The sequence below is a fragment of the Chelonia mydas genome, chromosome 2 (assembly GCF_015237465.2).
Source record: "Chelonia mydas isolate rCheMyd1 chromosome 2, rCheMyd1.pri.v2, whole genome shotgun sequence".
Classification (NCBI taxonomy): domain Eukaryota; kingdom Metazoa; phylum Chordata; order Testudines; family Cheloniidae; genus Chelonia; species Chelonia mydas.
Genome location: NC_057850.1, coordinates 74758261 through 74773335, shown reverse-complemented (window position 1 = coordinate 74773335; position 15075 = coordinate 74758261). Strand labels below are relative to the sequence as shown.

Here is a 15075-nt window from a genome sequence, read left to right as displayed (position 1 = left end):
TGGCTACACTGGAAACTTCAAAGCACTGTTGCTGCACTTCCCACCGCTGGTGGGTGGTTTCCCCCCAGTCCTCCAAGCCAGCCCGCCCCTCCCCCCCGGGAGGCCTGGGACCCCCCACACACACACACAAACCCCCAGTGCAGGGGCTGCATAGGGCCCCAGAATAGCTAGGGACAGCCCTAGACACAACCCAAAACTTTGACTAGCCGTTCAGGTCAAAAAGAGGTAACAGATACATATCGCCAAGAGTGGTGCCCAAAGACATCTGGGAAGGCAAGGAAAGAGACTGGATAATCAGTAGCTTAGGCCCTGATCCTACAGACATTTAACCTTGTCTAGATCACAGAAAATATTTTCAAAAGGCACCTATGTGACTTAGGCCCTCAAGGGGGGGGGGAGGGGCGGACAACACACATCTACTTTGGATCTGTACTGTACACAATTTACTCAAAACATCACTCCAGTAATCTTCTCTTCACCACAGTGTTGGCATTAGTGACGTGAATAATTTGCTTGTTGCCTAGTTTACCCTCCTTTCCTGCTCACAGAGTAACCATAGGAGATGATCACTTTCCTGGAAATTGTTATTCACATCTATTTGGTGAATATCTTTTCAATGACCTACTCTATGAGCTGATTGCAAATGGTCACAATATGTTGTTTTCTGCAACCCTCAAGGAACCTTATATTATGTTACACGTGAACCAGCCCATTTGAAATAGCTTTCTGTTGCCACTAGGGCATTCCCATCCACTCACATGCTGTAGGAATAGAAGCTGTAGGAATGCTGAAGAGAAGCACTTTACTTCTGTATGCCCATCATCCTACAGCATGGATATGGTCAAGATTAAGTCCCATATGGGAACGATTAGGTTTTGTTCTTCATTAGACTTTTTAATGGTGCATGGTTAGAGCTCCATTATCTACACCGATTGCATTACAGCCTGTAGTGGAAGGTCTGATGACCAGCTGGCCTAATGGTCAGCTCATGGCTTTATGGTTTCTGCCTGTCTAGTCATCCCAGAGAGCCCCCAATGGTGACCTCAATCACCCCCTCATGCTCTGATTGCCCCCCCCAGAGTTCAGTCACTACAGAGAAGCGGGACAGGCAAGGCAGGGGGAATCCAGACCCCCACACTCCACCAGGTCCCAACCCAGGGCCCTAGTGGTTCATCAAAGTGTCCAGCCCAGTTATTGAGCTACCCCAAATTATGTTTCCCCCGGTCACTTCCTACCAATCTGAAGCTCCTTAGCTGGGGGCATGGTTGCTGGCTTGGCAGACTCTCCTCAGTCTTAGTATCCAGTTCAGGTCAGTCACTCTCTCTTCGGGCTTTCAACTCCCAAAGAAGGGGGTGGAATCCAAATGTCTGCTGCTCGATCTGCCTTCACAAAACAGTCCCAACTCCTGGCAGAGCTCTCAGCATCAGCCTTGCTTCCTGGTGTCCCAAGCAGCTCATTCACATTTCTTGTGGGCTACACCAGTGTCCTTTAAAACTGTTCCTCCACTGGGAATATACCTTGCATCTGTTGGGGGCAGGACCACCTTAGCCCAGTATTGCTCTGCTCCCCACCCTGGTTCAGTGTGGGGCTCTTACACCCCATCACACAGCCCAATCCTGGTTGCTGAACATCCCACTTCATTGACTTACAGGGAAATTACAGGTGTTCAGGCCTTAAACCACAACACTTATTTTGCTGCCTAGCTTTAGACACCTACTTTTGCAAACTTTACCGAGAGACCATATTGTGTATCATGGCATACCTCCTTATTAAAAGCTACAAGAGCAGGAGGAGATGACAGCAAATCATCAATTCAGCTGTTTCACATTGCTAACTATACTCCTGTCACATAGTTTGTGAAATACAACATTCAGTAAACTCTAACTTAATAAAACAATCTGGACTCACATCTGACATACCCCTACAGCAGGCAGTTTATAAGGATACCTTTTCCTTCTTTTTTTAAAATATAGCCCTCAAAATTAAGCATAAAAACATCAATTTGTTCCATCACCCACAATTCTTCACAGCCACAAAGGATTGTGGGACTTGAGTCACAGAAAGAAAACATGGATGTTTGTCTGCTAGGGCCTAGAGAATTTACTAGTGGTCTTGGCTTGGGATATTTTTGGGTGTGCCTGTGCTGTAGCTGAGTTGGCAATGGAGCAGATGCAGCAGAAGCACAAGGTAGGGTGAAGGTAGCAAGCTGCTCCTTCTCTCTTCTGCCCTAATTCTCACTGAGTTCTAGTAACCAGGGGGTATTTTCTAAACTCAGTGAGCAGAGCATGAGCCCTTACGGCCACTTCATGGCCCAAGAATGAAGTTGACGGGGCCTAAATTCTCCAGCTTTGACTTTGTTTCTATCATACCTTAAGAGGGTTTTATTTAATGTGTTTGTAGTAGGAATCTACCTCATCTGGCTTCAGGCCCAGCCACTGCCTTAAATTCCCTTCTCAGTCCATCTCCTCAGTTATCCTGTCTCCAACAGAGGACAGCCAGCATCCAGTTCTTTAGGTGGCTCAGGTAACTCAACCCTGTGGCCAAATTCAAGAGTGCCTCCCTTCTGGGGTATAAGCCAGAGAGTCCAAAACACACATTTTCCACCCTGGTCTCACCAGACACAGCCATTCCTCCCCAAGGGTCTGTCTTCTCTGACAAAAGATACATTTCCAACACTGCCCTCTTCCTGGGCTCCAGTCAATCCTTTCATCCTCCCCTTATTCTGAGGTCACTACATCACTTCATGAGGTGGCAGCATAAATTGACTCTCCAAGCGCAGAGGTATACACATCACCTGGTTAGGTGGCAGTATAGAGGGAACCCACACGCACCCTCTATAATGGAGTCCCAGCCCTGCAAACCCTAAAAACTGGGTGGTCTTGCTTCTTCCCAGGGCCTCTTTCTACACTCACAGCCCTCTCACTCTTGATGGCACACTGACTCCCAGGTCTCATTTCTTCTTCCCAGAGTCTTCCTCTGCTCTCATCCCCCAGCAGGCCTGGTTTGGTTACATGACCCTTGTCACGTGACTTCAGCACTCATCTCCTTCACCTGGGGAGGGGAGCTGCGCATGGCAAGAAGCCTCAACCTTCTATAAGGGCCAGCTCACCCTGGGGCAGTGTACTTTACAAATAATTCTGCACACACCACAGCTATTTCTCTCTTCATCTGAGGTTTCCACAAGGTCTGATGATAAAACTATTAGCTTATATGATCCTCCAAGAGTATTAAGTTCTCTATTTATCTAAAAAGCCAATATGAGTAAGACCCCCTAGCACCATTGAGAGCTCTACCTGTTTAAATACTGTTAAAATGTTTAAAAAACAAACAGGACATTATACTAGACTTCGATACTATTAAGGTTCTCCCAGCATATGCACAATGTGCCCAGCCATTTGATGGCATCATCAGCCGCCAGGTGGAGAGCCGATAGCCCACCATCAAAATAAGTCAGTGGGCACTTGTCAAGGATAAGTGACAGAGTGAAGTTGACTATAGCTGTATCGCAGGTCATTAGAACAACTCAATTTAAAGAGAGTTGTCTGGTCTTGTTCTAAACCAGTTCAGAGATGACCACAGATCAAAACCTGGTGGACAGATGGTTGGGTCCGAAATAAGAGAGTGATTAACAACTGTCGTCACTAACCACTTGTTGTGCCAAGCGGGTTCCACTGTCATGTCGTGTGGTGGCCTAAGTGACCACAAAGGGCATCTAAAAGACAGGTGAGCTGGCAGGTGGTTGAAGAGTTCTGCGTACAAAGGCAGGTCGCTATTCTCATGGATCTTAGCCAGCAGCAAGACAAAGGCACTCTCACAGTGAATATGGAGCAGTGCTATGTTACTAAGTATCAAAGCCATGGCAATGGACTTGCACATGATGTCCCAGTAACAAAAAAATTGAAGGTTCTGATTCTACTATACAAAAAGCGAAGAGAAACAGAACATAAGGAAATTCATGGAGAGGGGTATTCAGGTGGATCTTCTGGCATTAAGTCATGTTGTTAAGTTAGGCCCAACCACCACCATAAAAACATTAGTGTTCATATCCTGCTGCTTCATTTGGTAGATAGTTGAGTAAGTGTGGATAAAGAGACTTGCCATTACGTCTAGAACTTTAGATATTCCATTTTCCTTATGTCCACTAGATGGCATGACATTCATTAACAGCCTATTGTTTGAAGCACGAATCGGTTTCTTTGAATATTTTAGCACCAAACATTTTAACACAGGGAAAATACATAAATAAAAGCCATCCCAAACCTTTGCCCATCCATTGAAATGAATTTTCTTTTATTAATTTTTGTTAGGGAAAAAAAAAAAACCAAGAAAAGACCCCCTCACTTTCTGTGAAATGTGACATTTGACAAATATCTGATGGCCTTAGGCACCTATAGACAGACAGTTCAACAAGAGGGGGTCATTCCTCAAACAATTTTCTCTTCTTTCTTCATTGGCTGCAAGGACACCTCACACTGATGTTTTGTAGAGGTTCTGTAAAAACAAACAATAGGACACATGGGCTCTGACATTTCTTTAGCATCTCTTCTAATATGATAATTCTCTCTAGCCCTTGCATAGTCCTCTCCAGGTAAAAAGCCTGCAGAAGGGAAAAGCATACTTGAACTCTGGTGCTTTCTTTCTTCCAAATAACCATCACATCACGCCCTGGAGCTCATGAGACAGGCTGGAGTGTTACCTCACTTCTCCAGAGAATACTTTGCCATCCCAAAAGGACAAAGCTTAGCACTCTCTCCCCCCCAGCCCTGGCATCATGACTGCCTGGCTCAGTTGCTGTGCTGCTGTTTGCTCTCCAAAGACAGGTGCACTCATGTGATCATTCTGTAAGGAATCACAGAGTGCAGAGTCAACTGGATACACAATTAATCGTAGGTTTCAGAGTAGCAGCCGTGTTAGTCTGTATCCACAAAAAGAAAAGGAGGACTTGTGGCACCTTAGAGACTAACACATTTATTTGAGCATAAGCTTTCGTGAGCTACAGCTCAGAAGCTCACGAAAAGCTCATGCTCAAATAAATGTGTTAGTCTCTAAGGTGCCACAAGTACTCCTTTTCTTTTTACAATTAAATGTGTGTGTTTTTTGCCACACTGGAAGTGAAAAAAAATGCCACACAGAACAGATACTCCTCAATTCCTCTGACCAGCCAGCCAGTCATTATGCATTATGCATATTTCCATTATGCAAGTGGAGCTCTGTGTTTAATGGAGAGTACCATTAAACACAGAGCTCCACTTGCATAATGACACCATTCCCTCCATGCTGGCAACTACATAGTAGTGGTGGCAGGTTATCCCACCTAACCCTGTCGACTCTGTATGTACCACCCTTTGCTCCATTTCCTGAGATTTTAGAGCCTCTGTTCTCCAACATGTTGCATAATGGAAGGGAGCATTGGGCCTAACTATGATAATCTTTGGTTGTAATAAATCTATGTGTAACAGCCCCAGCTATATATAAATCTCACACACAGTTTAGGAGCTAGGATTAGAACCTTGGTCCTTCAGTTCCAAAAGACAAGCTTCTACCACTTGAGCTACAAGATCTCTGAAACAAGTATTATAGCAAATTGTTTATCCTATCTCAAGGATGTCCACCACACATTACGTTAGGACATTGTTATTTTGGTAAATTCACGGCTTTATGGCCACAACTGCCATTCCCAGTTGGCAAGTTACCTCCATGTTAATACAAACTGCTGGGTAGAAAAACTGTTTTGATGGGAAGCTCAGCACAAATCATACTTTTTGGGGGGAGAAAATGTGAATCAACAGATGCCAATATTGCTTGAACACCAATCCTGTTTGGTATGAATGCAGATCAGAAAGCCGCACCAACATGAGTATACAGCATACAGGGAAGCAGGTGGGACAAAAATCTCATGGAAACTGAGTGAGGAATGCACAGCCAGATCTGCGAACAGATGAAAAAATCAAAGGGCATAAACTGTTGACTTTGCCATTTAAGCACACAGCTCTGCCAACACCTTATGGCTTATATAGCCCAGTGGGTAGTTCACACAAAAAGGGAAGTCTAGTGAGCAAAGCCAGTGAGTTTATAATAAAGGGAAAACAGGTATAAAAAATTAGGCAAGTAGAAGCATTAACGCAAACCATAAAAACTGAGCTCTTTGTGGTTTATTTGTATGCAGTTGCACCTTATGGCTACTCTAAAAATCAAATCTTAGAATACTATATCAATAAGTTATTATCTCTAAGGACTTCAGAGAACAATTCCTGCATCTCAGGTGATATCTTGTTGACAGTTCCTAATCTCCACAAGACACTGGCAAAGTGGCTTTAAGCCGGTCTGTCATCAAGGGCAACTGTGAGTACTCTAAATACATCATTTATTGATCCTAAACAGGGACTATAAGCAGACCCTAAAGTACATGGCAGGAAGCTTGTTTGCAAACCTACAATAACTCAAATATTATACAAATACATTTTCAGCAACACACAAATAAGAATTATTAACCTAGTTTTCTACACATTGGCCTGAAAATGTACCTTATGCTGCCCAAATCTTCATTGTAATAAACCAAATATTTCACCATCAAACCATAATGTGGATGAAATTGCATCCATGTCTGCACACCAAGCAGCCCATTAAATACTATGCTTCCTCAATTACATATATATAAGTGCATAATCCAGCCCTTTGTGGATGCAATTTAGGTAACTGATTTTGAAAAAAAGACATCCTGTAATATTATCGACAACTGGGCCTCCCTTGAAATCAGTGGGCATTTTGACATTGACTTCAATGGAGCCAGGATTTCATCCTTTGTGTTTCTTTCTCAAGATTCCCAAAGGCCTTCATTTCTCTAGAAATTTTCTGCTTTCTCCCCCCCATTTCCTCCTTATGTCTTCATTGGTTCTCATCTTTTCATTTCTGTTTTCGGTTCTGTAATCAGTTTACTATTCCTCAATCCTTTCCTAGTGTTCTCTTCCTGCTTAAGGCCCAATCCAACTCCATATCCAAATTCTGTTGTCTTGATTTCCATTTTAAGAGAATCCCTTTGATACAGCCTGTTGAAAAAGTGTATTCATACATTTCTATATTGCAAATAGGTTATTGACTTTGAAAAGGGCTTCCTCTCTCCAGCATAAATATGAGCCACTAGGTAAGATTTCAGAAGGTAATTTTTTTCATATATATTTGAGTTAAGACCTTGGCTGCCATGACCCATGCAATCCAGGTTCAATTAAAAGGCCTTCAGATCAAATTTCACCCCTCGAGAGGCTCCACACTATATCTCCACTTGAGGCCTGTTTTAAGAATTTAAGCAGGGCATAGGGCTGGCTCTGCACAGGACTGAATTTCGAGGGCACAGCAGTGAAGGGTTAGAGCCTACACATACATGTAAAGGGTGTGGTTGAGCATTGTTAACACAAGACTGGAAGACAAAAACCTCTCAAATTCTAATCCTAGTACTGACTTCTGGTTCATCCTTTGGCAAACCACTCAAGACCCAATAAGATATTGTAGTACAGAGTCTGGAGAAAAGCCACTGTGTAGTGCTCTAAATCTGTGAAGGAAAAATAAACAAAACCTCATATTCAATAAAAAGAATAAAATGAAGCCCCAGTCACACACACAGCTCTTGTAACTCAGTAGCAGAAGAGTTAAGGTCACCCACAGGAAAGGCCCCATGAGCAGCTCAACTTATTTTCCAGGCATACTGAGGACCTACAATTTCCCAATATTGCCAGTCCCAAGCTTCAAAAATCATGAGTCAACCCCCCCAAATCATGTGGTTAGCCCAACAACAGTGGTGCCAACTCTCTCAAGCTTAATTAATTTGATTTTAATACATGTGATTTTGGTCCCTGATGCAGGAGCTCTTGCTTGAGGATACATTTGAGATTAGGACTCCATTGTGTTTAGCATTGTATAGAATGTTTCCTGTCCTAAAGGGCTTGCACAATCTAGAACAAAGTATGGTGGTGAGTTTGGGTCCTGGTTCCATCACCCACATCACAAATACCTCTTATATGGCAATCACCAAACATCCATTAGAAAAACAACTTTTAATTCCTGCTGAGCTGGGCAGCATTCAAACTGGTGACCTACAGGTGAAAGCCTCAATTGCTCATTAGCAGTGCTTGGAGGCATCAAGTTTCTTAAGTGCCAGAGTTACACCTTAGAGAATGAGATTGCTTTCTTGAAATATAAATTTATTAAAACAAGCTCTGACCTTTCTGGAGTTGACACAGCCAGGGTCTTGCAGCCTCTGGGCTCAGCAAAAATCTCCCTCTGTTCTCTCAATCTCAGACATAATCCACAGAAAGTGCCACACCCTGTCTAACACTGCCAATCCCAGACATTCATAAATGATAACTCAGGCCTCAAAAATATATTTTTTATATATAGGGTTCTTGTTATTTGCCTTCTCGACTTAGAGCCTTTGGGGTACACTCAGGTCATGTTTTCAGGCTTCTCTCCATGTCATTAGGGCTAGCAACTTACTTTTTTTTAAAACGTGAAAGTTGGGACTCATGTAATCACCTGACTCCAGCAGATGAGTCTTTCTTAAAGACCAAATATTGTGATACTTCAATTAAAAAAAAAAAATCACAAGAGTTGGCACCACTTCTGTTCTTACTGATTACAAACACTGAAAATACAACAGCAAAACATCCACATTCATTTCTATGTATGTTGCAATGTAAAATCATTCCAGCTATCACTCCTGAGATCTTGAACTAAATTTTATACATATACCTATTTCCTTCCTCCCCCTCAAGGTTAATCAGCAGGGTTTGAAACCACAACCTTCAAACAAACAGCAAAGATCATTTCTACTACTCTCGCTGCTGGTCTAAGTGAGGGAGAAAAAACAAGCTATTATGCGCTATGTGAACAGACCATGGAGAGAGATAACACACATCAGTGGATTATAAAAAGAGGTCAAGAGAGACAGCAGTAGAATGAGGAGCATCAGGATTCTTGGTTTCTGTTTTTGACTCTGGAAGAAGATTGTGGTCTTTCTAGCGATTACAGACAGCATAGCCAAATGTAACAGTGCCCCTCGCTGGGTCATTGGCAGAGATTGTACGTGGGACCTCTTGATATAAAAGCATAAACCCCTCTGCTGCAGCTAACTAGCCAGACTTCCTAGCACAGAAGTAGCGGAATCATAAATCCCCCTCTATGCTCTAGCTACACGGCATTAGTACACAGGTTAAAGTGGCATGTGATTTGGCCTGCTCCTTCCAAATGGCTGTGTGACAAAGTGGTTGAGACTTGGCACTGTTCTATTAGACAGCGGGGCTATTCCCAGCTCTGTGGGAAGTGACCTGAGAACTTGCACAAGTTTTTCTATTTGTAATGATAGTTACTCTGCAAGGTACCTTAATGGCTCATAATAAGGCCTGTAAAAGGCACAGAAATATTAACCACAGTCAGTGGGAAAGCTGGAACTAGCCCTCAGTCTCTGAACTGGCAGTTTAAACTATAAAGTCCTCCCCTTCCAACTCCAAGGCAAACAAACAAGTGTCCATACTGAAATACTCCTTTGCCCTCTTAGGGCTCAGTAACCCTTCCCTCTTTCTAGGCAAAATAGCCTTACCCTGCTGACATAGTACCCTAGTCTCCCAGGACTCAACAAATCTAGTCTTTCCTAGGGCCAGACTTGGTCCTCCTCCCTTGTCATTGCTGGGGGGGAGAGAGATGAGCTTTTTCCTGCCCTCCCCAAAATTTGCTGCCTGGGACCCCTACATAAGGAGCAGCACCAACACTGGGCCTCCAGTCCACTGCAGAGCCATATTGCCTCATGCATTTTCCTCCTGGGTTCACTTCTTATAGGGCCCTTCTATAGCCCACCTCCTCACAAACTTTTTTTCACATCCTTCTTTGGACAGTGCTTCTCCAGCTCTAATTGTGGAGAGCCTCACACCAGATCTGCTCTCTTAAGTGCAGCAACAGATCTCCCAGATCTCATTCCATACTGAGAAGAGGCTGCCTCTTATAACCTAGCTCCTCTCCCATCATGCATTGCTTGTAATTCCCAAGCCTACAGGGAAATACTGCTTACAGAATTCCCTTGTTCTATCCTGAATCCAAACCAGGCCAGGCTTGCCCTGTATGATATATATAATAAAGGGCCAGCTTGTGCCTTATTACAGCATATAATTGCCAGTAGGTCAATATGCTTTGACAGGCAACTACTCTGTGAACCCTTTGTTACAGTGCTGGAAATTGTATGCTTTAATGCACAGCAAACAGCAACTTATAGTAATTGCAGAAAACAGGTGACTCAAGAGGTCTACCTGTTCTACTATGTGTAAAAACAGGTTGAATTTACTACCAGCATCTCCCTGAGTATCATAACTTCTAGAGCGTATTGGAGTACAAGCCACATTGCAATCAAACTAGCTGGAAGTGGCACGACAGTATTGTCATGGTTGTGCTGTCTCTGGGCACCCTGTACTGTGGGCATATGGGCATAGCTTTACTCATCCACTGCTTAGACATTTTCTTTCTGAGCAATTTCTCATGGAGATTACACCCTCCCATAGGAAGGTAAGTGTACCCATGGGTGGCAAGTATCATAGGCTGGGGGAATCTATGCCTCCACAACCAGCCTGGTGTGTCCCCACCCCGCACACCCCCCCTCTCCCCCCGCAGTGTGCAGCATTCTGCCCTGACCCAGACTGGCTGGGGTTGGCTGGCCTGCACAGGGACTGGGGGTGGCTGGCAGTAGGGCTGGGCTGCCTGCCCACCCGGCATAGGTGCTGGAACTAGAGGTGCAGAGGGTACTACAGCACCCCCTGGCTTGAAGTAGTTTCCATTATAGACAGGCTTTACAGTTTGGTTCAATGGCTCTCAGCACCCCCCACTATTAAAATTGTTCCAGCACTCCTACCACCTGGACCCGGCCACCCAGCGCTGGGGGGCGCTCTGGGCTCTGCAGAGGAGGGGGGAGAAGTGGAGATGGAGGGATGGGGCCTCGGGCACAAGGGGAGGGGCCAGGTGCTAGCCTCCCCCAACAGCCAGGTCACCGGCCACCCATGCATGTGCCCATGATGTCACAGGTAATTCTGCTTGCTAGGTTGTGGATGAATTATACAACTATTGTATCTGCAGCTGGGGGCCTGCTATGCTTGGTTAGAACTTGAAGGAACTTTTCTAGGATGGGGCAAGCACTGTGCAGAAGTGTACAGTGCCACAGGATTGAGAAGAAAGGGGTTGGAGACAGAATGTATCTATTCTTTGCTCAGGTCTGTCTCTTTTTGGTAGATGACATCGCAGAGATCACTTCAGTGCAGGGGTAACGGTGAGGTCTCTGCAAGCCTATTAGTACACATGGAATAGCTCCTACTCCATGAAGGCCAGATCTTCCAACACTGGAAGTGCTGCATAATACCCTTATTTAGAGGATACTTGGGCACGTTGTCAGGGTGGCTAAGTATCAAATTGGGCTGTAGAGGTAGACAAATATTAACAGTTTCACTTCCACATTACTTGTGCCCTTTCGACTCTTTTCCTCAAGAACAGTTATCTGAGTAAAGTTTTGTTTGTACGACTGTTCACAAAAGAGCAAGTTTTGGGCTTGCAGCTGAGAGTTATGTAATCACCCAAATAAACTTGTTTCTTAGCTAAATTACATTTAGGTCACAACAGAAGCAGTTTATAAAGGTTTGGTCATTCAGTGAGGGAACAAATAAAAACTTCCCCAATCAATCCACAAATCAAATCTCAAAATTTGCTATCAAATAATCCAAGGAAGAATCCGAGCAAGCAATGTCAGAGGCTGAAATGTGTTTGTGAAGAGGTACAAATAATTGCAAAGAGAACGAATCAATACAAACCCCAAACATTTAAAAATCATGACATTCATCCTTCTTTAAAAAAAAACCTAACACAAGATTGACTTAAAAGTCATGATATTCTAAAATAATCAATTCTGGGTTCTCTTTGTCTTGTGTTTTTTTGAGACAGTTGCTGTCATGTTGTTTTCAAACCTTTCCCCAAAACCAGAATTTATTGTTATTTTTTAAATGAGAACTGAGTCTCTCATGTAATAAATTTGAATTCAAGAGCTAGAGCATGAAGTAAAATACCAAATATTGTGAGACTCAGGAGAGCAGGCAACACTGAGCATGTTCACAAGCAATCCAAGAATAGGAAAAAAAACAGTTCAATGTTTATTAGTAACTGTCTGTTGCAATTTTTTTAATCTGGCTCTACCATCTGCTTTAGTTTCCCCATTTGTAAAATGGAGATAATATTTAGCCTCAGGATTGTCCTGAGAATTAAAGTGCTCGGAAGATGAAAAGTGTTTTGATATTACTATTGTAAAAAGTGTCAGTAAGGGGATAGGGATGACACTTTACTCAGTGTTTAGTCAGTAAAAACTGGCGGCAATGTCTGAATGGGGAAACCACAGAAATTACAGACCACAAGGTTCAGTGTTGGCATCTGTTACTGTACATAGCTCTTTTGCAATACTACATATGTATTATTCATATAGTGCTATAGGCATTCCTTTTTCAAACCAGGAGTTTATAGGGTCAGGCAGATAGTCCATAAACACTTAACTACTTGCAGCAGTAAAGTTAACACATGGACATTTACAAAATTGAGCCCCAAGTTGAGGATAACAAAAAAGATTGGAGAATTTGTGTGGTAATAACAAAAGCCTCAAATAAACACACACCTCTCTCCTTGCAAATGTAGATCAGAAATGCTGAACGAAGTAATACAGATAACATGTTAAAGAAATTAATGATCTCTCTCTTGAGATCTTCCTGGTCTCTCATGCTAGATCTCTGTCCTCAAGTGGGCCTGGGCAATTTGCAGGGGAGGAGGGGGAGAAACGAAAACTTTCTATTAGGACAAGCCAGACCAGTTGCGATTAAGGCGAGGAGGTGCTGTCCTTTGCTTCTGTAGTGTAAACAAATAGCATCAGAGTGAAGCTCTCTCAAAACCTCACAAGCGGCAAACTAGGAGCAACCGCCAAGCTTGAGGTTAGAAATACAGCATGTGATCACGCAAGAAAGAGCGCTCCGTCCCGTGGTCCTTGGAGAAGTGCAAGAGGGACCAGGCACAACGCTCCTGATCTAGCCAATACCCTTTGTGTGCCCTGCAGCCTGCGCCGTGCCCTTTAATCTCTGGATCCCACTTAACCCATCCACTCCCCAGAGCCTCTCCCCTGTCCCGCAAGTATCGTTACACCCATTGCAAGCTGCCGCTCAGTTCTCCCCGAGGAGAAGCGTGTCTGGAGAAGCAAGACTCGTGCTTGCAACCCTTTGTCTGCACCCTCCCCTGCCCGGCCGGGAGGAACCAGACCCCCTTCGCCCTGCCACGCTCCCAGATCCCCGGACCTGCGGTAAATCTCACAGCACAGCCGCTCTTAGCTGCCCCCGCCCGGCCTATGCGGAACTCCCGCTCCTGTTTCCACCCGTTTCGCTGCACTTGCTCGGCGGCCCGCCGCTGTCCCGCTGCCGGCCGCGGCCAGCTCCCAGCCGCCCGCCAGGGGCTCTCCAGCCGCCGAGGACCTACCTTGGCCGGAGCCCGGGGGAAGCTGGCGAGAGGCGCCACCTCCTAGTCCGCGGGCGCGCACGCGGCGGGGCCTGTCCCAGCCCTGGCCCCCGGGCGCGGGGCTAAAGCAGCGGCCGCCGCCCAGGGACAGCGCCGGCAGCAGTGCAGAGAGCCACGGCAGGACTTTCCGCTTCTGCTTCTCCTGCCTCGGCGGAAACTGCCATGGCAATGGCAACCCCAGGACTGCCGCTCCGTCTAGGGGCCTCCTCTTATACTGGAGCGACGTGCGCAGGCTGGTGGGATCTGGGGGAGTTTTCCGGCCCGCCCCCACCCCGCAGCCCTGGGCGGACACTCAGAAGCCCCCGGGCCTTGCAAGGCGGCAGCGGACGGTCCCTGCGCCCTGCCCGGCTTTTCAGGCTTCGCTGTGCGGGAGGCGAACGCTGCGTCCGTCAGGCTCCAGCCCCCGACGTGCGACCGCCAAAATACAGGCTCGAGAGCGGCTTCTACTGCGCCCGAAAAGATCCAGAGCCTGGCTTCAGGAGCCTGGGCGAGCGCTAGTACCCAGATCTGGCTCCTGCATCCTGGCAATTGGAGACTCCCAAAGCCAGATCGTACCGTTGAAGTAGGGAACGAGGGTAGCCGCTCTTCTTGCGCTGTTCCCTACTCGGGCCATGGAAGTTGGAGGACGAGGACCAAATTGTTGGATGAAAACAGTAGGATCCATGCGCTAGCCAGAGCGGGGTTTTTGCAGCACGATGGGCCAGCATACGTCAGGGTCGGCTTTTAAGACGTGTTCTCAGTTGACGCACTAGTTTCTGCCGCCAAGATTGGGCTGGGTCTAGGTGCCAGATCCAAGTTTTTGCGAGCGCTCATGCTCGGGAAGCTTCAGGGTCTGGCATTGTTTAGGGCAGTAGCAGCTCGGTTTGTGCTCTGTTTGATTAAACGGTTTGGGAAATGGGGACCAAAAATAGCCAGGCCAGGTAGCCCCGACTTTATCCCTTTTCGCTGTTTTTGCAGGCCGTGCTGCCCGAGCTGCTAGTCTGTCTCATCCCCCGGAGCTTCCCTTCTCCTTGGGGCTGCCACAGACACTGGTTGCGCCTAATGTTTAAGATCATTGCAACAACAACAACGGGTTTTTCCAGGGAATTCCTCCCCCTAGATTGTATCGCAAGAGCCGGGGGGGGGGGGGGGGCTGCTGTCGGAGTTACAGACGGGCTGATGCCTGGAGGCCCTTTCCCTGCAAGTGGCTTTTGGTCACAAGCCCAGGATCTGTGCCAGGTAGACTTGAGAGAGGGGAGCCAGCGATCGGTTGAGGGGAGGAATGGATAAAAAGAGTCAGACAAAGGGAAGGTCACATTTAACGTCCACCACATTCCCCCGAGCTTTGCCAATAGCTTTGCCCAGCGGGGAGCTGCCGGGAAACGGCTTGCGTGAGAAGCAGACGCTGGCGGGGGCAAAGCGGGCAGGCACGTGACGTGTTAACAGGCCCGGGCCCAGACTCCGCCACGTGGGGAGCCGCACCGCTCCCTCCTCCCCCCTCGGAAACACCCCGCAGACCGCTGTTGTCTCCAC

The 15075-nt window shown here is 46.1% G+C and overlaps 1 protein-coding gene across 9 annotated transcripts in view; it reads right to left on the bottom strand.

Moving 5' to 3' along the window:
- Positions 1 to 14339, bottom strand: part of LOC102935146 (opsin-5) — a 71334-nt gene extending 56995 nt beyond the window's left edge. For 3 of the 9 annotated variants that reach the window (XM_037892701.2, XM_037892705.2, XM_043539692.1), the window contains exon 1: positions 13525 to 14332. The gene's annotated coding sequence lies outside the window, so the exon portion shown is untranslated. Of the gene's footprint in view, positions 1 to 4696; positions 4840 to 13346; positions 13487 to 13524 lie in introns of those variants that run through there. The other 6 variants (XM_043539688.1, XM_043539689.1, XM_007058793.4 and 3 more) reach the window with 6 other exon arrangements.
- Between the last annotated feature and the right edge of the window lie 736 nt (positions 14340 to 15075).